Consider the following 24,545-nt stretch of genomic DNA (forward strand, 5'->3'; position numbering starts at 1 on the left):
TCAATTTTATTTGATGTTTATGTACACTAGTTTAATTCCACATGACCCAATTTGATGAAATTGAGACTATTCATTTTGCAATGTTATTATATACAAATTCAGGAAGTTTGAATTTGCTCGCAATTATTTTATCTATATCAGGTGTTTATTGTGGAGGGCGACATCAACGACACCGAGCTTTTCCACAAGCTCTTCAACATCGTCCCGTTCACCCACATCCTCCACCTCGCCGCCCAAGCCGGGGTCCGCTAAGCCATGCAAAATCCTCTCTCCTATGTGGCCTCCAATGTCGTCGGATTCGTCTTCCTCCTTGAGGTAGCCAAATCCGCCGACCCCAGCCGGCCGTAGTCTGGACTTACTCCAGCTCAGTCTACGGCCTCAATACCCAAGTCCCCTTTACTGAATCGGACCGGACCGACCGGCCGGCTAGCCTCTACGCGGCCACTAAAAAAGCAGGAGAGGCAATCTCCCACATACAACCACATCTACGGTCTCTCCATGACCGGCCTCCGGTTCGTCACAGTCTACAGACCGTGGGGCCGGTCCGACATGGCGTATTTTTTCTTCACTAAAGATATCCTCCACGGCAAGGATATAAACGTGTATGTCACACACGAAGGGGACAAGGAGGTCGCGCGTGACTTCACGTGCATCGACGACATCTTGCGCGGCTGCGTGGGGGCGGACACTGAAAAAAGAAGTGGTGTAGATCAACCGGCATCAAATATCAATTGTATTATTATCAACTGTATAATTTTGTTGGAATAGTCATCGAGGTTCTTCTTTTAAATAATTGTTTTTGGTAGTGTATGTTTCTGTGATTTGGTTTTATTTAATAATGGTGCTGATTTGTGTTAGGGGCGGACACATTAATGAGAAGGGTGGGGCTTAACCCTTTACCCAATTTCTCGTTTTCTATTTTTCTACTTTTCCTTGTCCAAAAAGTTCCAAATTTTTCGAAAACCATTTGACAGCTCTTACTAAGCTAATGGCCTGAAAGAGTAAATCACCGAATATTAAATGAAATATGGGGCTGAATCAGAGTTCAAAGATTCCTAGAAAACTAACAATGACAGCGTGATTTTAAGGAAGAAGAAGAAGACTTTGGAAGAATAAAAATTAAATAATAATAATATGAATAGTTAACGTGCGAGTTGATTTCAGTTAAGTGCCATCACCTTTTGGAAGTGTAAAAACTGACTGCCGTTTTAAATTGTTGATGGCGTTATTTAGTATTGTAAAATAATCACTTCTATCAGCTGCAAATTGTTTAAGCGCACTTTTATTAATTGATTCTCCTTTAAATAAGAAAATAACCACTATCAACTGCTAATTGTTTTGGCGCACTTTTTTTATTTGATTCTCCTTAAATAAGAAAATATACACTAAACCATGTTGAATCTTTATTTCTTCTTTAACACTTCAAAACTTTTGTAAATTACAATTTTTAAAATCTTTTTACTTTCTAACTTTATTATAAAAAAAATGTTGTTTTGTACTCCCTTGTCCCATAATAGATGACATCATTTGGAAAATGGTATAAGATTTTAGAAGATGTTTTGTGTGTTCAGTGGAAAGAGAAAATAATATATTTATATTAATCTGAGAGAAATTTTTTTTTAAAAACAGAAATATAACATCTTTTGTGGAACAAACTAAAAATAAAATGTGACATCTATTAATTTATACTCCTTGTTTCATTATAATTGTGTCTGTACTAATTCAAGAAATGGACCTTTGAGTTACATCCCTTCTGATTTGTTGCCCCACCAAAGCTGCAAATACAACCAATAATATACCTATACTTCAGTTTCTTACAAAGTGCGGACACAGAAAAAAAATTTCACAGAGGCTTTACTATATACTCCCTCCATCCTAAGGAAGATAATCCCTTTCTTGGGGGATGAAATAAAGTAGAGATAAAGGTGTTTCCATTTTCAATGGGACGGAGGGAGTACATCTTTTGTCCATAAAATGTTGTCTATGTTTGACTCGATACTAATTTTAAGAAATATGAAGAAGAGTAAGTAGACAAAGTTAGTAGAAGGTAGGTTCCATAATTATATACTCTTTTCATCCCAAGATAAGCAAATCATATTCCTTTTTGGGATATCCCACTATAAGTGAGCCATTTTCCTTTTTGGTAAAAAATCATTTGTCTTACTTCTCCACGTGCTATATTCTCTCTTCACTCTTCTACTTTTCTCTCTCTCTCATACTTTATTTTTTCCACTTTAACTATTTAAATATAAATTCATCAAATCTCGTGCCCAAAAGAAACGCTTCGCTTATCTTAGGATGGAAGGAGAATTGGTAGTAATAGAATGTGAGTGTAATGAGTTAGTAGAAAGTGAAGCACATCTACTAAAAATGAAAAAAATATATAGATAAATATTATTTTATAGATAGACCGAAATAACTATGATATTATATAGTCAAAAGAAAGTATACTATATCTGAAAACATTAATATACCATACAAAAAATCACAATCTCAGTCACAATGATAAATACAAAGCATCACGTAAAACTAGTCTAACACCTTATTAAAAGAATAAAACATTTCATATTATAGGTGTGTTTATTTTCGTGAAGTGATGACAATTAAATTCTATGTGCTCTCGTCTATTACAAAATTGATGAATTTGTTTATTATTAATAGTTGAAAAATATCATTATTAATATTCACGATTAGAATGTCATTTTTTACTTAGCTTCCATTCAATTTTAATACGAAGAATTTCTCAATAAAATTTGATAGACTTGATAAAAAAATTAAATCTACAATTTCTCAATAAAATTTGATAGACTTAATAAAATAATAAATCTTCATTAATTTTTTGACTACTTATTAAGGAAATAAGGTGTAACTTATTAAGAGAAAGAAGGTGTAATTTTTTGACTACTTGTTAAGAGATAGAAAAACATTTAATAAAAACGTTATCCACTCGTACAAACGTTTCTTCGCTACCTGAGACAACTAATAAAATTGTACTATTCTCTCCGTTTCTTCATAGTTGAGGCGGAACTTTTTGGCACAGAGTTTTAGAAATGAATGTTGATGTATTAAATAAATAGATAAAAAAGTAAGAGAGAGAATAAAGTATCAAGAGAATAAAGTAGATAGAGTAAAAAGAGGAAAAAATTACTACCTCCGTCCCCCAAAATTTGCTACACTTTGACCCGACACGGGTTTTAAGAAATGTAATGGAAAGTGAGTTGAAAAAGTTGGTGGGATGTGGGTCCTACTTTTAAAGTATTAGTTTTATAATAAAATGTGAGTAAGAATGAGTTAGTGGAATATGGGGTCCACTATAAAAAATGGTAAAAGCGAAGTGTATCAAATTTTCAGGGACGGACCGAAATGGTAAACTGTATCAAATTTTCAGGGACAGAGGTAGTATCATATAAGGAAACGACTCAACTATGAAGAAACTTTCCGAAATGATAAAATGACTCGACTATGTAGAAACAGAGGGAGTACTACTTTTTAACTTTTAATAATATTTAATTAGTTAAATTTTTGTTCTCTCTCGTCTTCTTCAAGCATCAGACAGCATGGCTTATTTTTCTGCAAAATTTCATTTTAGCCCCTTCACAACATTTAATTTATTACAATTTAGTCTTCAATAATGTTAGATTGGCGAGGCCGAAGGTAGTTTTCAAAACTTTCAAAAATTTTCGAAGTAGAAAAAACAAAAAAAATTACTCCTTCGGAGGGGCTTAAGCCCCTTCCCTCTCCTTATTGTGTTGTGATTTTATAATTATTAAAAGGAATATTGACATCTAATATCATGAAACTTTAAAAAAGTTGAGTTTTTGCTACAAACTTTAAAATTGACAAATAATATCACGAACTTTACCTCGAGTTTGTTTTTTCCCACGAACGAAAAAATTCATGTTATTTTAATAGATTGAAGAACAATTTTGGAGGGTGTGATTCAAGAAAAACTATGTTCAAGTGAAAAACTTGAAGCTCTCAAAATTGTTGTCGAGAAATTACTAAAAAAAATCCGTATCATAATATTATTTGTGGGAATTTTTTCATTGGTGGGAAATAACAAACTCCAGGTAAAGTTCGTAATATATTTGCCAATTTCAAAGTTCGTGGGAAAAACTCAACTTTTTTAAAGTTCCATGTTATTAAATGCCAATATCCCTTATAAAAAATTTTAAAATTTTAATTTTATTACTCCCTCTACCCCATAAAAATATGAGCAATGTGGATGACACGAGAATTAAGATAAAATTGGTAAAGTAAGCGAGACGAAGAGAATGATATGGTAAAATAAGAGAGATAAGGAGAATTGTAGTTAAAGTAGTATTAGTGGATAGTGAGACCTATATTATTAAATTGATATAACTTTCTAAAAATGGAATGCATATATTTTTGTTGGACGGACGAAAATAGAAAGTGCACATATTTTTATGGGATGGAGGGAGTATAAAATTGTGATGATATTAAATTTAAATATAATATAAAATAATATTTATATAAATTTGTTAAAATAAAAAGTAAAAAGAAAGGAAAATGGAATCGAATGGTCATTCCTTAGCTAAATGGATGGAATAACTATTCTCATGTGGAATGGAGGTTTTTGAGAAAAAAATTTACAAAGCAAAGGAATGGAATGGAGATAGGAATGTCATTCCATTCCATTATACCAAATAGGGTCTAAGGCTTAATTATTTGGACTATAGAAATAAGTAGTATATCTGAAGAATGTTAGGGTCTAAGGCTTAATTATTTGGACTATAGAAATAAGTAGTATATCTGAAGAATGTTAGGGAAAAAAATGGAAAACTGTAGTGATTTATAAACTTGCAAAAGTATAAGTATGCAGAACAGTGAATCTGATCGTTTTTAATAAGGATAAATCAGGTCGTTTTTGTACGGAGTCTACAAAAAGACAAGCAAGGTCGGAAACGATAGAAATGAGCAAATCGGAGGATAAGTAATGAAAGCAATACAACGTGGAAATATTGCATGCATGAAAGCAATATAGTTTGGAAATATCAAAAATGGCTTGACGTACAATAGGATAAGTTGTTGGAAGATGGTAGCTACTATTGAATGTGAGACCTCTCACATGACAAAAACGTTCGCCAAACTGAGAAAGGAGAAATATCATCAAATTGATGTATAAGTCATGATAGCAATAGAAAAATTTGTAGTGGTTGATTTTCTATAAGAAGGTGACGATGAATTCATAATTGACACAACAAAATTTAAACATGGCACTCCTATCTTCTACTATCATTATTGTTTGCTTATTCTGCATCACTAGCCTGCCCTTATTTGCATCTCAGATACCAAATAAAAATAGTCTACAAATATATATCGTCCATGTTGAGGCACCTAATGCACATGTTGCTTCTGAATCGGAAGATTTGGAGAGCTGGTACCGCTCTTTTCTACCGGCTACCACAGCAAGCTCGAGTGAAGATGAGGCGCATCTCGTTTACTCGTACCGCCACGTGTTCAAGGGATTTGCTGCTAGGCTTTCACCCGAACATGTGAAAGAAATGGAGAAGAAGAAGGGATTTATCTCCGCACGGCCTCAGATGTCGGTGTCCCTGCATACAACACATTCTCCCAATTTCTTGGGGTTGCACCAGAATATGGGGTTGTGGGAAGACTCTAATTATGGTAAAGGTGTGATTATTGGCGTGCTGGACACCGGACTGATGCCTGAGCATCCTTCCTTCAGCGATGAAGGAATGCCACCTCCACCAGCTAAGTGGAAGGGCGAGTGTGAATTCAGCCACACAACCTGCAACAACAAAATCATTGGAGCAAGGTACTTTAACGACGGGGACCAGAGCCCCCTTGACGATAATGGCCATGGAACTCACACTGCGGGCACTGCTGCTGGACGCTTTGTGCAAGGCGCAAATATTTTTGGCAGGGCTAACGGCACTGCTGCTGGCGTTGCACCACTTGCTCATTTAGCCATATACAAAGTGCTAAAGGATAATTCTGAAGGAGATGCTGCTTTCCTTGCTGGAATGGATGCAGCAATTGAAGATGGAGTCGACGTGCTGTCGATATCTATAGGCTATAAGGATGCAACACAAATAAAAACCTTGTATGATGATGATTTTTCAATTAGTGCATTCAGTGCGATGGAGAAGGGTATCTTCGTTAGCTACGCTGCTGGAAACAGCGGGCCTCATCCCTCATCTGTGGGACACTGGGCACCTTGGGTTCTGACGGTTGGAGCAAGCACGTTGGACAGAAAATTGAGTGCAAAAGCAGTGCTAGGAAACAATCAAGAGGTGGATGGTGAATCAGTTTATGACTTTCCACGAAAGCTCTTCCCGCTTGTCTATGCGCCTAACTGCAGGGCAAGCGACATTCGAGGTAAGATAGTGGTGTGTGAGAAAGACAGAACAAAAGAAATTCCAAGTGGCGCTGTCGGCGTGATTCTCATAAACAGTGAGACACATGGAAACACCATTCAAGTTGCAGCCATCGGTGTGCCAACAACACATTTCAGCTATGTCGCGGGATTGAAGATCAAAGCTTACATAAATTCAACGGCAACACCCACCGCCACTATTTCTTCCAAAGGTACCGTGATTGGTGATGAGCGTGCACCAGTCGTCGCTTCATTTTCTTCCAGGGGTCCTAGCATACCAACCCCTGGAATCTTGAAACCCGACATTTTAGGCCCTGGGGTCAATATTCTGGCAGCATCACATGACACTTCCATCGAATGGAAAATAGATTCTGGTACCTCAATGGCGTGCCCGCACCTGAGCGGTGTGGCAGCTCTGCTCAAGAGCGTGCATCCCGATTGGTCTCCAGCTGCAATCAAGTCCGCCATTATGACCACTGCAGACGATGTGAACCTCGCTGGTAATCCAATTGAGGACGAGAGGTTCGTCCCGGCCGACATCTTTGCCACGGGATCAGGTCATGTGAATCCATCAAGAGCTAAAGATCCCGGACTTGTCTACGACATCCACCCCCAAGACTATCTTTCTTACTTGTGCGGTCTCGGCTACACGGACCGCCAAGTGGAGTTGTTTCTACATAGGAGGGTGAATTGCGCAGTCGAATCGAGGATAGCGGAAGCAGAGCTAAACTATCCTTCATTCTCTATCATTTTTAGTGGCAAATCAACTAATTCCCAGGTTTACACCAGGACCGTCACAAACGTAGGCGACCCTGACTCGTCATACGAGGTGGAGATTTCCCCACCTAGCGGAGTTGATGTTCGTGTGGAGCCCACCACGCTCAACTTTTCCGAGACAAAACAGAAACTGCAGTACAAGGTTACATTTAGCCGACTAACTCCGAATACCAATTTTGTCCAGGGATTCTTGAAATGGACCTCTCCCAGTCATTCTGTTCGGAGCCCAATTGTGGTTCGTTTGTCTTGAAACCAACTAAGGATGCTAATAATTTCAAATAAATTATACTACTATGCCAACATGGTAAGAGACCAGTTGATTCACTTGCAGGCGCTGCCATGACTGTTTACGTAATCAAGTCCTTATTTTAATTACTTGTCATGTATCGAGTCGAGCTGAATTATCAGCTTCATCTTTGTCGGTTCTTTCCTGGAATGCATATTATTATAAATAAGAGAGTCGAGCCGATTATTATAAATATTTTCACGTATTAAATGTATATCAAATTTCATTAGTTTCGTTGTGAGCATCAAGACATTATCATAACTGGTTATTGTATTAATTGACAAAATTATACTCAAACGTAACAAATTATATTTTGTTGCCACAACATCAATCGCAGTCGTTTAATATGGCAATCATAATATTGATATCTAGTCTTAGTTATGCATGAAGATGCAGTTAATATTTAGTCTTAGTTAAGAAAGGATATGCAGTTGATAAACGTCTTACTTCAGTTAAACTTTGATTACTATTCAATATATGCACGTGTTAATTTTATTTATTTGATAGTAAATGTACATTTATGCACTGTAACAGTTAGAAACATATTCAATGCAAATATTAGTATAGTAGTAAATTTTTTATGGACATATCCACCGTTTTTAGGTTTAAGACTTTAAGTACGTTCTTGAATTCTGCTTTTGATTTACAAATAGAGCTTTGAGTCTTGTCTTAGTATTTTACGAGGACAGCTAGAATCTATACAATATATAAAAGGGGAGTTTTGTGGGTATTTAGGGAAATAAGTAGAATTTTGGGGTATTTAGGTAAATCAATTATAATTCAATTGTAATTATTTTAAATTTTATATTAAATTAAATATATATAATTTAAAAGCCAAAACATGTGATTTTGTGGAGTGAGTGGGAGGTTGTGATTAAATGGAGTGAAACGGTTTCAAAATGGGACTCTCTCATATTATTACATGGGCTATAAATATGTGATACGGAGTATTTGGTAGCAACAAATTCAATCATACACCCAGATAGTATATTTTTATGCAGAATGGAGAATTGGTGTTTTTATTCTTACTATTAGAAGAAGCTTCATACTATATGAGCATATGACGATTCTTCACATTAATCGGTGATTTGCATCATTAATAAAATATGCGTTTCAACCTTAATCTCTTCAACAAAGATTAATAAGGGAATAAGAAGTAAGGAGAAACGAATTACGTGAAGTGAAGGGAGTCTGCAACGACAATGGCTAGGTTAGAATTCTAAAAATAAAAATATTTTTTGTCCTTTCATCGAATGCATGTGGTGTTAATTGTTCGATTGTGTATATTCACGGGTCGCATCTTATGCTTTGCTCTACCGATGATCGTTTTAATACATATTCATTATTGATTTTGTGCATTGCAAATTGATTTTGTTCCTTATTTTATTGTAGTTTTAGGTGAGGTGGGCGGCTTTAAAGATGACGGACGAGTTATTTTACCTATGATAACTGTTGAAGAGTGAATTATGAAGAAAATTTAAAAATGATGAGTAATTATCCATTGTGTTTAATTCTTTATTGTGAAAGATTTATCTTTCTACTCCATGATTTAATGTTTAAACATTATATTTTGCAATTTGTTTTAAATTTAGTATGCTTCAATGTTGATTTGTATAGATTTTTGATTCCCATATAACTAAAATTGTTACTCATATTGTTCATTGTTAATGTTGATTCCAATTTTATTTAATTAATTTACAATTGAAAATTAATATTTTAAAAATATACTATTAATCTATGCATAGCACAGGTGTGATACTAGTTAGGAGTAAAAACGTAGTACTTCGTACTGTTTACTTTGAAAGATATTGATAATTTAATTAAACATATATGATTAAAAGGGTTGTGATCAATGTCGAACCCTTCTTAAAGACCGAACTAGAGACTAAATTAGGGTCCTCCATTTTCTTAATCTTGTTGTTAGAATTAATTTACAATTAATTTAATATTTTATTTAATAAAAACAATTTTTTAATTTAATTAAATTTTTTTTTTAAAAATTTAAATTTTTTTTTTTTCAATGAAAACTTGCTGGAGTAAATAATGAACTATATTCACTAAATAATTAACTAAATGAACATATGTTATGAATTAATTTTTTGCATTCATTACATACCGAATTTACTTCAACTGAAAGATAATGGAGTATGTCATAAAACATTATAAAATACTCCCTCCGTCCCAATAAATATGCAACATTTAGTTTCCGGCACAGGATTTTATGCAGTGGTGTTTTCTGAGTTAATGAAGAGAGAGTAAAGTAAGAGAGAAGAAAAAGTAGAGACAGTGTTGTTTCCATTTTAGGAAATGTTTCATTTTTATTGGGACAACCTAAAAAGGAAAACGTTTCATTTCTAATGGGACAGAGGGAGTAATAAACTAATGGAATGAAGTAATAGCATGACTGAATGAAGTAATCAGTTTAAACTACTGCTTGACGTTTAACACAGTTAAAAATAGTCTACAAACATACATTGTCCATGTTTGCATCTCAGATACCAAATAAAAATAGTCGACAGACATACATTGTCCATGTTGGGGCACCTGATGCACATGTTGCTTCTGAATCGAAAGATACCGCTCTTTTCTACCGGCTACTGCACAACAAGCTCGAGTGAAGATGAGGCACATCTCGTTTACTCGTACCGCCACGTGTTCAAGGGATTTGCTACCAGGCTTTCACCCGAGCAGGTGAAAGATATGGAGAAGAAGAAGGGATTCATCTCAGCACAGCCCCAGAAATTGATGTCCGTGCAAACAGCACATTCCCCCAACTTCTTGGGGTTGAACCAGACTAATTACAGTAAAGGTGTGATTATTGGCGTGTTGGACTCCAGAGTGTTGCGTGAGCATCCTTCCTTCAGTGACGAAGGAATGCCGCCTCCACTGGCAAGGTGGAAGGGCAAGTGTCAATTCAACCACAGAACCTGCAACAACAAAATCATTGGAGCAAGGTACTTTAACGCTGAGGACCAGGCCCCCTTGACGATAATGGCCATGGAACTCACACTGCAGGCACTGCTGCTGGAAGCTTTGTCTGTTTGGAAGCGCCAACGGCACTGCTGCTGGCATTGCACCACTTGCTCATCTAGCCATCTACAAGGTGCTCACTAGTGATTCTGGAATGGCTGCAGATTTCCTTGCTGGAATGGATGCCGCGGTTGAAGATGGAGTCGACGTGCTCTCGATTTCTGTAAACTTGCAAGCACAAGTAGCAAACTTGCATGAAGATTTTCTTGTAATCGGTGCATTCAGCGCGATGGAGAAGGGCATCTTTGTCAGCTGCAGTGATGGAAAACCGTTCCTAGTCCCTCGTCTGTGTGAAATGGGGCACCTTGGGTTCTGACGGTTGGAGCAAGCATGATGATGGACAGAAAATTAAGTGCAAAAGGAGTGCTAGGAAACAACCAAACACTCGATGGTGAATCAGTTTATCAACTGACTAACTTTCCACGAAAGCACTTCCCACTTATCTATGCCGGTGTGTGAGTTACATAGATTACCAGGAATTCAAAGTGGAGCAGCAGCAGCAGCCGTGAAAAGTGGTGGTGGAGCTGCCGGCATGATTTTGATAAACGATGAGACAGATGGAAAGACCATTCGAATTGAAGTCATCGGTTTGCCAACAACGTTGTTCAGCTATGCCGCGGGATTGAAGATCAAAGCTTACATAAATTTTACGAAAACACCCACAGCCACTATTTCTTTCCAAGGTACTGTGATCGGTGATGAGCGTGCACCAGTCGTCGCTTCATTTTCTTCCGGGGGATCTTACATGCCAACCCCTGGAATCTTGAAACCTAACATTTTAGGCCCTGGAGTCAATATTCTCGCAGCATGGCCCACTTCCATTGAAGGCAACACCAACACAAAATCCACATGGAATATACAACTCGGTACCTCAATGGCGTGTCCGCACCTGAGCGGCCTGGCAGCTCTGCTCAAGAGCGTTCATCCCGATTAGTCTCCTGCTGCAATCAAGTAGGCCATCATGACCACTGCAGACGACGTGAACATCGCTGGTAAATAGTAATCCAATTGAAGACGAGAGGTTCCTACGTCGGAGGGTGAATTGCACAGTCGAATCGAAGATAGCAGAAGTAGAGCTAAACTATCCTTCATTCTCTATCATTTTCAGCGGTAAATCAACTTCCCAGGTTTACACCAGGACCGTCACAAATGTAGGCGACCCTGACTCGTCATACGAGGTGGATATATCCCCACCCCACGGAGTTGATGTTCATGTGGAGCCCACCACGCTCAAGTTCTCAGAGATAAAACAGGAACTGCAGTACAATGTTAAGTTCAGCCGAATCACTTCTGCTCCAAATATCAATTCCGTCCAAGGATTCTTGAAATGGACCCGACTCAAGTCGCATACCTCCACGAGATGATCGACACACTCCACCGCAAGTTGGGAATGCTTTAGACTAGCCTCTTTATCTATAGTGCACTTGTTTTTTATTTCTAACTTTTTAACTTTTTTTTAATTAAGTAAATGTAGGATTTGCCTTAATTGTGGTGCTTTTTTATTTATTTTGCTTGATATATTTGCAAACATAAATTAAATAAATAGAAGGAAAAACTATAGGGCGGGCTATAGTCCGCCCCATTGCAGGTGGAATGGTAGGAGGATAGAATGATGATGTGGCAGAGCATAGGGCGGGGTTTAGGGCGGGCTATCTTCCGCCCCATTGTAGATGCCCTAAGACTAAATAATAGTAACTGCATCTTTATGCATAACTAAGATTAAATATCAATATTATGTTTGCCTTATTAAACGATTGCGATTGATGTTGTGGCAACAAAATTTAATTTGTATGTTAGAGGATAATTTTGTCAATTAATACAATAACCCGTTATGATAATGTCTTGAGGATAATGTTGTCAATTAATACAACTAGTATCACACCCGTGCTATGCACGGTCCATTTTTATTTAAATCAAATTATGAAGTATTTATATGGAATACGAACAATATCATTATGGGTCTAAAATTAAAAATATATTTAACATAAATATATAACATAATACATTTAATAAAAAAATAATAATTTATTGAAACAAAGTTGTGATATATAAAATTGTGAATTAAGTGTAGTTTGTGTAAAAATTTTAATATAAGAATAATTTTATTATATGATGATAATGATAGCACTGATAAATATGCTTTAGATATAGAACATATTTGCATTTAAATGCAATTAATTTGAAAAATAATTTCAATGTATATTATTGAGACGTGAAACAAAAACATAGTAGTTTTAATAAATTGTCAATCAATCAAAGAATCACTAATTAACAACCACCAAATATGAATCATTTAATTTCATATTCAATGGCTAGAAATATAGTACATAGAGATATATGTAAACGAAAATGATAGAACTTTAATATATAATGATTGTGTTTTTAAATAAATACATAAAATGTATATATAAAAAAAGAAGAAAAATTATGGTAAAAACGTGTACCCTAACCAAATAAACAAAGTATTAGTACTAATATCGACTCTGATGCACTGATTTTTTTTCTTCTCTCGTATTCATGTTCCCTTCACTCCCCTATTCACATTCTTCGTCACTAATTCATGGAAGATGACCGTTGCTTCTCCCATACAATTGCGTGTTTCTTATTTTGTTGATTTCCAGTGTTTGGCTAGTAGTTGGTTATTTGGATGTTGTTGCGGGAGCTTCCATCCTCTTCTTCACGCTTCATCTTCTGAAATTTCTAGTAAGCCCTCCATTTTCTCCGAATTAGCGTCCACATACATTGTTCTCTTGCAACGCTTTATAGAAAAATCATTGTCAAATCTTCGAGAATTTTGTCTTGGCTTGCTTCCTGTCAGCTTTTGGATGAGAGTCTTGCAGAGTCGAAGCACGCACCGTTGGAGTCCCATAAGCAGCAATATCATCTTCAATGTCAACATTGAGGTCGATTCCAGTGAAACCCTGGAGTTCGGCCCGTGATTTGTGGAACGAAAAGCACTTGTTTGGGCAGTACCCTTCCAGCCTAGGCCCCCTTTGAATTTTAATGGCGTCATAGGCCATCTACCGCTTGGAATACCAGGTTTTGCTACGACGTGTATTACAGCGTGAGACGACACAAAAGGAAAAACCGGCTGAACACAGTCCTTTAACTCACTCTTGTTCAAGTCTTCGTTGAGATCAAATCCAGCAATAGCTTTGTCATCCTCGCCCGTCATATTTTTCTTACCCTGTTTCACCATCGATGAATCTGCAGATTCGTTCATTCGAATCTCATCATTGTCTTCCCGTCCGTTATCACTACGCTCCCACCTTCCCCTGACATTCCATGCATCGTCGTTGTTTCTCTAGAGCTGCATTTCACATCATCGCTCCCTTTCGAAACTTCTGCCTAAAGATCCCAGCTATGACAAGTCTCGCTCTCTCGTTTATTAATCATCGATGAAGAATGATTCCCACCCAACGACAAAAGCTTCGTACTACTCCTAGCATTCACGTTTCTTCTAGCTTTGCTCGCGATTTGAGCAGATATTCCCGACTCAGAACTGGCAGTCACCGGCTCTTCGGAGCTGCGATCAAAGGCTTACACAAGTTAACATTCGGTCTAATAATACAATACTATAAAACAAACAGCCTAAAACGTGCTAAGCTAAGTGAAGAAGAGGCTGACCTTCTCATCAATCCACACCAATGAACTCAGTTGATTGTTTAATATGCGGACAACAACATCTAGGGGATTCATCCCGTCTGTTGCCTCAAGCTCTCCACCATAATGCAGAATCATTGTTTTAAATATTCAAAAGATATAAATGTAACTAAAATTAATTAAGGCACCTACTTGATTTGTTCTGTCATTTCTCCAATCCCCGCTCTATGAGTTCAGCCTGCTCATACCTGACATCATAAACAGAGAAAATATGACTGAAAACAAGAAAAGAAAAAAAAAAAAATGTACTTAATTGTCTATCACCTCAGAGCCCGTATTCCCTTATATTGAGATATATGTAAGCTTATTCCTGACTCAGAACTGGCAGTCACTGTCTCTTCGGAGCTGCGATCAAGGGCTTTAGAGTTCGAACTATCCATCGAGCTCCCACAGTTCCTTAACATGTAAGCATCCTTCGATGTCTCCTGATAGCTTTGGTAGGAAAAAGAAACCGTATTCATATGCACTTAAAAAACCTCCCACTCACTCCACTCTCCGATTGAATTCAGTTAACAAAAAAAAAAATTTATTTAAATAATAATTCTAGTTTGGATTCTGAATTTATATTTTTATTATTTAAGCTACTCCATAATTAACTAATTGATGAAATTCATGGAATGAATTAGCCTCGTTTTTTCAAATTTTAAATTCCCTAAATACCCTCAAAACTATACTTATTTCCCTAAATGCCCCCAAAACTCCCTTTTTATATATTGTATAGATAACTAGTTATGATAATGTCTTGAGGATAATTTTGTCAATTAATACAATAACCAGTTATGATAATGTCTTGATGCTCGCAACGAAACTAATGTAATTTGATATACATTAAATACTCTCTCCGCCTCAGTTTAAGAGTGCAATTTAGTTAAGTTTAAGAGTGCAATTTAGTTAGAACACGAGTTTTAAGAAATTGTTGAAGTGTTTAATAATTGAAGTGAGATAGTGGTTGTTGGAGAGTGTAATAATTGAAGTGAGGTAGTGGAAAGTGAAACCCTTGACTTTTTGTTTGTTTAGGATTTTGTTTTGTTTTTTTTAATTATTAAAGTAATGGCATTTGAGTGTAAATTTTATCAACAATGAGGTTAAATTTAATGTCCAAATATGGTAAATTTTAAATGGGACTCTTAAACTGAGATGGATGGAAATGGCAAAATAGGACTTTTAAACTGGGACGGAGGAAGTATGTTGTAAATTGGATATTATGATTCATTAAATTTCATTTTATGATGAATATTTTTTAATCAGTAGTTACGCTTATTATTTTTATTGAATAAAATATTTTAAAAACTTTCAATTTGTATGAAAAAAAAAACTTTGAAATGGAAAATTTTGGGCCAAAATGAAGAGAATGAATTCTCCACCTTGATGAAGGGTAGAAAAGTGTAGATAATATTTCCCTTGTTGAGCTTGGTTAGATTTGATCCCCTTTGACAATGTTAAATCCTTTGAGTTGGTCTATAAGATATTGATCTGAGCTTGAAATTGGTGCATATTGTTTTTTCAGGTAAGCCCAAATCATGTTGTGCTGTACTATATTTTTCGTATGGCACAACACAAGGATGAGTTAAGTTGGTTATGGGAAATTAAAGTAAAATAATAAAATGAAGAAAAAGAAGTTATCTTTCCACTTAATCAATCTACCATTGTTCCTTCCGTCTTTCCTTATCCCGCATAATCTATCACACTTTCTACTTCAACCCCCAACTGAACTGAGTTACGATTGTTAATCACAACTTTTTCCTTATTAAATTGAAATTTAACTTAGTGGTGTAAAAATGGAAAATGGTGGATAGTGAAATTCATTTTAATTAATTAAAAGTAAACCTGAGTAATTGGTATGAAAAAAGATGTTACAATATGGGTCATATGTTGAGCTATGTAAAAACTACAATGACAGGTTCTTGGCTTATGACATGACATGATAAAAGTAAGCACCAGATGACATGACAAGAGGTCGAAACGTTGATGCGAAGAGAGTTGCGCAAAGCTGGTTTGGGGAGAACTAGCTAGTTTCAAAACCATAGTTTGTTTAATTATGATTGGGAGAAGAAATAATCAACTTTTAAATATTTATATTTCATATGTAATGTGAAAATACAATAGCCTTATTTATAATAATATGCATTCCAGGAAAGAACCGACCCGGAATGAAGCTGATAATTCAGCTGGACTCGATACATGACATGTAGTAATTAAAATAAGGACTCGATACGTAAACAGTCATGGATGGCAGCGCCTGCATGTGAATCAAATTTATACTAGTAGTATAAATTTGAAATTATTAGCATCCATAGATGGTTGGTTTCAAGACAAACGAACCACAATAGGGCTCCGAACAGAATGATTGGGAGAGGTCCATTTCAAGAATCCTTCCACGAAATCGGTATTCGGAGTGAGTCGGCTGAATGTAACCTTGTACTGCAGTTTCTGTTCTGTCTCGGAGAAGTTGAGCGTGGTGGGCTCCACACTAACTTCAATTCCTTTAGGTGGGGAAATCTCCACCTTGTATGACGAGTCAGGGTCCCCTACGTTTGTGACGGTCCTGGTGTAAATCTGGGAAGTTGATCTGCCACTGAAAATGATAGAGAATGAAGGATAGTTTAGCTCTGCTTCCGTTATCTTGGATTCGACTGCACAATTCACCCTCCTATGTAGAAACCGCTCCACTTGGCGGTCCGTGTAGCCGAGACCGCACAAGTAAGAAAGGTAGTCTCGGGGCTGGATGTCGTAGACAAGTCCGGGATCTTGAGCTCTTGATGGATTCACATGACCTGATCCCGTGGCGAAGAGGTCGGCCGGGAGGAACCTCTCGTCCTCAATTGGATTACCAGCGAGGTTCACATCGTCTGCAGTGGTCATAATGGCGGACTTGATTGTAGCAGGAGACCAATCGGGATGCACGCTCTTGAGCAGAGCTGCCACACCGCTCAGGTGCGGGCACGCCATTGAGGTACCAGATTTTATTGTCCATTCAATGGAAGTGTCATGTGATGCTGCCAGAATATTGACTCCAGGGCCTAAAATGTCGGGTTTCAAGATTCCAGGGGTTGGTATGCTAGGACCCCTGGAAGAAAATGAAGCGACGACTGGTGCACGCTCATCACCAATCACAGTACCTTGGGAAGAAATAGTGGCGGTGGGTGTTGCCGTTGAACCTAAGTAAGCTTTGATCTTCAATCCCGCTGCGTAGCTGAAATGTGTTGTTGGCGCACCGATGGCTGCAACTTGAATGGTGTTTCCATGTGTCTCATTGTTTATGAGAATCACGCCGGCAACGCCACTTGGAATTACTTTTGTTCTGTCATCCTCACACACAACTATCTTACCTCGGATGTCGTTCCCCCTGCAGTCGGGCGCGTAGACAAGCGGGAAGAGCTTTCGTGGAAAGTCATAAACTGATTCACCATCCACTTCTTGATTGTTTCCTAGCACTGCTTTTGCACTCAATTTTCTGTCCAATGTGCTTGCTCCAACCGTCAGAACCCAAGGTGCCCAGTGTCCCAAAGATGAGGGAAAAGGCCCTTCGTTTCCAGCAGCGAAGCTAAGGAAGATACCCTTCTCCATCGCACTGAATGCACTAATTGCATAATAATCATCATACAAGTTTTTTATTAGTGTTGCGTCGTCATAGCCTATAGATATCGACAGCACGTCGACTCCATCTTCAATTGCTGCATCCATTCCAGCAAGGAAAGCTGCTTCTCCTCCTTTACCATTGTTTAGCACTTTGTATATGGCTAAATGAGCAAGTGGTGCAACGCCAGCAGCAGTGCCATTAGCCCTGCCAAAAAGATTTGCGCCTTGCACAAAGCGTCCAGCAGCAGTGCCTGCAGTGTGAGTTCCATGGCCATTATCGTCAAGGGGGCTCTGGTCCCCGTCGTTAAAGTACCTTGCTCCAATGATTTTGTTGTTGCAGGATGTGTGGCTGAATTCACACTCGCCCTTCCACTTATCTGGTGGAGGTGGCATTCCTTCGTCGCTGAAGGAAGGATGCTCAGGCAACACTCCGGAGTCCAACACGCCAATAATCACACCTTTACCATAATTAGAGTCTTTCCACAACCCCGTATTCTGGTTCAACCCCAAGAAGTTGGGGGAATGTGTTGTATGCACGGACATCAATTTCTGGGGGTGTGCTGAGATGAATCCTTTCTTCTTCTCCATATCTTTCACATGTTCGGGTGAAAGCCTTGCAGCAAATCCCTTAAACACGTGGCGGTACGAGTAAACAAGTTGCGCCTCATCTTCACTCGAGCTTGTTGTGGTAGCCGGTAGAAAAGAGCGGTACCAGCTCTCCAGATCTTCCGATTCAGAAGCAACATGTGCATCAGGTGCCTCAACATGAACAATGTATATTTGTAGACTATTTTTATTTGGTATCTGAGATGCAAATAAGGGCAGGCTAGTCATGCACAAGAAGCAAACAATAATGATAGTAGAAGATAGGAGTGCCATGTTTAAATTTTGTTATGTCGATTATGAATTCATCGTCACCTTCTTATAGAAAATCAATCAGCGGATATCATCTTTCAATCACTTCAAATTTTTCTATTGCTATCATCACTTATACATCAATTTGATGATATTTCTCCTTTCCCAGCTTGGCGTACGTTTTTGTGATGTGAGAGGTCTCACATTCAATAGTAGCACCATCTTTTAACAACTTATCCTTTTGTACGTCAAGCCATTTTTGATATTTCCAAACTATATTGCTTTCATGCATGCAATATTTCCACGTTGTATTGCTTTCATTACTTATCCTCCGATTTGCTCATTTCTATCGTTTCCGACCTTGCTTGTCTTTTCGTATACTCGTACGAAAACGACCTGATTAACTGTTTTGTATATTCGTACTTTCGCAAGTTTATAAATCACTACAATTTTACATTTTTTTCCTAACATTCCGCATATATACTACTTATTTCTATACTACAAATAATTAAGCCTTAGTATTTCCACTAAAGATGATTAGTAGAATTTGATATTTTACATATTACGATCAAACAATTTTATTTGGAACCCAAAAGATGTTTCAAGACCAAGATGTTTAGACCAGAAATACTATATGTTATATTCATAGAAAAAATTAGATGACTATATAGTTGTGTTTCTATGACTTTAGTGGGCTTTGTTTTGAGATGGTCGTTGGCATGTTAACTTATTGGCCTGCATTGCTTTCGTTGTAGTAAAACGTTGAGTCATTAAATGGCGATCGATATTTCATCTATATAAACAGTCAATTAGTTGTGATGATTATTTTATTAATATATCCTATATACCTATACTAAAAGTAAACGCCTTCTAAATGAACATAACTAATCGAAACTCTTATGTTCATTGAGTTGATGTTTATTTTCACTAAAGTGAAAACATTGAGAGAAATAATCCTATATACCTATACTAAAGTGAATATTGAGAGAAATAATCATCACTGTTAATTCACTGTTTATATTATTACTAAGATGAATTGACTAAAATTTTACTATTAATCGTCATAATTAAGAACATACGTATTACTACTAATTAGATCTAAATCCTAGTGAGCGCCACATTAGCATTTTTTAGTCTGTCCTTTCTTTTTGCAATGGTTTCGCCCTAGTGTACGTCCACCCTATCATTTAATCCATTTTTTGTTTAATTTTCCTTAAAAAAAAATACTCCATTTGTCCCTGAAAAATAGACAACATTTAAAAAGACACGGGTTTTAATGTAAAAAAATACTCCCTCCGCCCCTCATCTTCCAGACTACGAAATGTATGAATATATGAAACCTCTCACAAAGTGGAGTTGAAGCTGTTGTGGCCAGTGGCGGATCCAGGATTCAGAAATGGAGGGGGCGGAATATATTTATTAACTATTAGTAAAAGCTATGAGAATAAAGATAGCATATTTGATTAACATGGATATTGAACTAACATTGTATACATATAGGATTTAGATCTAATTAGTAGTAATACGTAGTATACATAAATAGAGAGTATTGTTTCTATTTTTAGAAACGTTTCATTTTTAATGGGACAAACGAAAACGGAAAACGTTTCATTTCTAATGGGACAGTGGGGTACTAGTTAAATTTTTGTTCTCTCTCGTCTTCTTCGAGCATCAGGTAGCCATGGCTTATTTTTCTACAAAATTAAATTTCAGCCCCTCCACATCATTTAATTTCGTACAATTTGGTCTTCAACAATGTAAGATTGGCTTAATTGTTTGGACTATAGAAATAAGTAGTATATCTGCGGAATGTTAGGAACAAAATGTAAAACTGTAGAGATTTATAAACTTGCAAGAGTACGAGTATACAAAACATTTAATCAGGTCGTTTTTAATAAGGTTAAATCAGGTCGTTTTTGTACAAGTATACAAAAAGACAATCAAGGTCGGAAACGATAGAAATGAGCAAATCGGAGGATAAGTAATGAAAGCAATACAACGTGGAAATATTGCATGCATGAAAGCAATATAGTTTGGAAATATCAAAAATGGCTTGTCGTACAAAAGGATAAGTTGTTAAAAGATGGTGCTACTATTGAATGTGAGACCTCTCACATCACAAAAACGTACGCCAAGCTGGGAAAGGAGAAATATCATCAAATTGATGTATAAGTCATGATATTGAAAGATGCTATTCACTGATTGATTTTCTATAAGAAGGTGACGATGAATTCATAATCGACACAACAAAATTTAAAAATGGCACACCTATCTTCTACTATCATTATTGTTTGCTTGTTCTGCATCACTAGCCTGCCCTTATTTGCATCTCAGATACCAAATAAAAATAGTCTACAAATATATATCGTCCATGTTGAGGCACCTGATGCACATGTTGCTTCTGAATCGGAAGATCTGGAGAGCTGGTACCGCTGTTTTCTACCGGCTACCACAGCAAGCTCGAGTGAAGATGAGGCGCAACTCGTTTACTCGTACCGCCACGTGTTGAATGGATTTGCTGCTAAGCTTTCACCCGACCATGTTAAAGAAATGGAGAAGAAGAAGGGATTCATCTCAGCACAGCTCCAGAAATTGATGTCCGTGCAAACAACACATTCCCCCAACTTCTTGGGGTTTCACCAGAATATGGGGTTGTGGGAAGACTCTAATTATGGTAAAGGTGTGATTATTGGCGTGATGGACTCTGGAGTGATGCCTGAGCATCCTTCCTTCAGTGACGAAGGAATGCCACCTCCACCAGCTAAGTGGAAGGGAGGGTGTCAATTCAGCCACACAACCTGCAACAACAAAATCATAGGAGCAAAGTACTTTAACGACGGGGACCAGAGCCCCCTTGACGATACTGGCCATGGAACTCACACTGCGGGCACTGCTGCTGGACGCTTTGTGCAAGGCGCAAATCTTTTTGGCAGGGCTAATGGCACTGCTGCTGGCGTTGCACCACTTGCTCATTTAGCCATATACAAAGTGCTAAACAATGGTAAAGGAGGAGAAGCAGCTTTCCTTGCTGGAATGGATGCAGCAATTGAAGATGGAGTCGACGTGCTGTCGATATCTATAGGCTATGACGACGCAACACTAATAAAAAACTTGTATGATGATTATTATGCAATTAGTGCATTCAGTGCGATGGAGAAGGGTATCTTCCTTAGCTTCGCTGCTGGAAACGAAGGGCCTTTTCCCTCATCTTTGGGACACTGGGCACCTTGGGTTCTGACGGTTGGAGCAAGCACATTGGACAGAAAATTGAGTGCAAAAGCAGTGCTAGGAAACAATCAAGAAGTGGATGGTGAATCAGTTTATGACTTTCCACGAAAGCTCTTCCCGCTTGTCTACGCGCCCGACTGCAGGGGGAACGACATCCGAGGTAAGATAGTTGTGTGTGAGGATGACAGAACAAAAGTAATTCCAAGTGGCGTTGCCGGCGTGATTCTCATAAACAATGAGACACATGGAAACACCATTCAAGTTGCAGCCATCGGTGCGCCAACAACACATTTCAGCTACGCCGCGGGATTGAAGATCAAAGCTTACTTAGGTACAACGGCAACACCCACCGCCACTATTTCTTCCCAAGGTACTGTGATTGGTGATGAGCGTGCACCAGTCGTCGCTTCATTTTCTTCCAGGGGTCCTAGCATACCAACCCATGGAATCTTGAAACCCGACATTTTAGGCCCTGGAGTCAATATTCTGGCAGCATCACATGACACTTCCATCGAATGGACAATAAAATCTGGTACCTCAATGGTGTGCCCGCGCCTGAGCGGTGTGGCGGCTCTGCTCAAGAGCGTGCATCCCGATTGGTCTCCAGCTGCAATCATGTCCGCCATTATGACCACTGCAGACGATGTGAACCTCGCTGGTAATCCAATGGAGGACGAGAGGTTCCTCTCGGCCGACCTCTTTGCCACGGGATCAGGTCATGTGAATCCATCAAGAGCTTAAGATCCCGGACTTGTCTACAACATCCAGCCACACGGACCGCCAAGTGGAGCGGTTCCTACATAGAAGGGTGAATTGTGCAGTCGAATCCAAGATAGCGGAAGCAAAGCCAAACTATCCTTCATTCTCTATCATTTTCAGTGGCAGATCAACTTCCCAGGTATACACCAGGACCGTCACAAACGTAGGGGGACCCTGACTCGTCATACGAGGTGGAGATTTCCCCACCTAACGGAGTTGAAGTTAGTGTGTAGCCCGCCACGCTTGACTTCTCCGAGACAGAACAAAAACTGCAGTACAAGGTTACATACAGCCGACTCACTATGAATACCGATTTCGTGGAAGGATTCTTGAAATGGACCTCTCCCAATCATTCTGTTCGGAGCCCTATTGTGGTTCGTTTGTCTTGAAACCAACCATCTATGGATGCTAATAATTTCAAATTTATACTACTAGTATAAATTTGATTCACATGCAGGCGCTGCCATCCATGACTATTTACGTATCGAGTCCTTATTTTAATTACTACATGTCATGTATCGAGTCCAGCTGAATTATCAGCTTCATTCCGGGTCGGTTCTTTCCTGGAATGCATATTATTATAAATAAGGCTATTGTATTTTCACATTACATATGAAATATGTTGGAAGAATATCACACGAGATCTGGAGGAAGATTAGGAGTGATTATATCTTGCCAACTATAGAAGATTTGGAATCAATGTAATTAATGTAAAATAGGTTTACCTTGTATAATGTCTCCTAGTACCTATATAATGGTGCTAATTGTACAATTATCATATGAATGAAATACAACCCCTTTTTATCGATCAGTTTAACATGGCCTCAGAGCAGAACGATCTTGGCTCAGAAAAATTTCATCACTGCCGATAATACCTTTCCCTACCCTTCTCCAGCCAAAATCAAACCCAGAAATCAGACCCTACATCAAACATGTCAGACTCGGAGGATACGAAATCAAACCCAGAACAGATAACAAGTCTGAGAAACAGCAAAAACATCACTGTCGCCTTTAAACTAAATGGAAAGAATTACCCCCTTTGGTCACGATTGATCAAAGAGAAGATTGGAGGTCGAGGAGCCTATTCATACATCAAGAACGACCCACCGAACCCAGGGAGCAAAGGGTTCGACGATTGGGAGGAGAATGACTTGGTGGTATTCTCGTGGATCGTCGACAACATCGAGGACGACATTATCGCCGATTTCGCGCACCACCAAACGTCCAAAGCACTGTGGGACAGCCTAGCGGTAACATTCGAGAACAAGGCGGACCGATACCTTATCTACAACCTGGAAGAACAAGCAATATACATCAAACAGGGCAAATCTGGATTTAGAGACATACTACCGAAAGATCCACGGACTGTGGATCAACATCGATCGATGTCAAAAACAACCGATCAGTTGCTGTGACAAAGGAATAGATCAATTCCGAGTCCACTCAAGTGAGAAACGGCTATTCAAATTTCTGACGGGCCTGAATCAGGAGTATGATTCAATCCGGCGAGAGATACTGAAGGAAGAACCGACCCCATCAGTCGAGGCTGCCTACGGAATGGTGAAGAAGGAGGCGGCTCGACTCAACATCATGCCACCGGCTTCCTCTCCACCGACCGGAGGAGCTCTTGGAGGAACTGATTCATCACTTGGGGGAGGGGGAGATCGGACATGGATTCGCCGCCCAAAGCCAACGCCCACCAAACCGCACCGGCTTGCCACCGCCGCGCCCCGCCGCTGCAGGCTGCTCAGGAAATCGGCCAGACACCTCCAAATTGTGGTGCTCCCATTGTGGAAAGCAAAAGCACACTTACGAAACCTGCTTCAAGAGATTGGGGTATCCGGAGTGGTGGGAAGAACGGTAGAAGGCGAGAACGCCTCAGGCCAAGATGGCCGTCGGCGTGAATGACGACGGACAGCAGAGGCAGATCGTTGCCAGGAATCGAGGGGAAACAGCCGAAAAAGAAACGCTGGTGCACCCGGAGACTCCGACTGGCGGCAGCAACGT

At 38.5% G+C, this 24,545-nt stretch overlaps 4 pseudogenes; 3 read left to right on the plus strand and 1 right to left on the minus strand.

Annotated features, from left to right (window-relative positions):
• The first annotated feature begins 5,234 nt into the window (after window positions 1–5,234).
• Window positions 5,235–7,617, plus strand: LOC125196999 (subtilisin-like protease 4 pseudogene; annotated as a pseudogene).
• Window positions 7,618–9,904: 2,287 nt separating this feature from the next.
• On the plus strand, window positions 9,905–13,393 carry LOC125193801 (subtilisin-like protease 4 pseudogene; annotated as a pseudogene).
• Window positions 13,394–16,172: 2,779 nt separating this feature from the next.
• On the minus strand, window positions 16,173–18,584 carry LOC148927121 (subtilisin-like protease 4 pseudogene; annotated as a pseudogene).
• Window positions 18,585–20,810: 2,226 nt separating this feature from the next.
• Window positions 20,811–23,349, plus strand: LOC148927122 (subtilisin-like protease 4 pseudogene; annotated as a pseudogene).
• The last annotated feature ends 1,196 nt before the right edge of the window (window positions 23,350–24,545 follow it).

The sequence above is a fragment of the Salvia hispanica genome, chromosome 4 (genome assembly GCF_029641045.1).
Source record: "Salvia hispanica isolate PSC_SH4W2 chromosome 4, Shi_PSC_v1, whole genome shotgun sequence".
Classification (NCBI taxonomy): Eukaryota; Viridiplantae; Streptophyta; class Magnoliopsida; order Lamiales; family Lamiaceae; genus Salvia; species Salvia hispanica.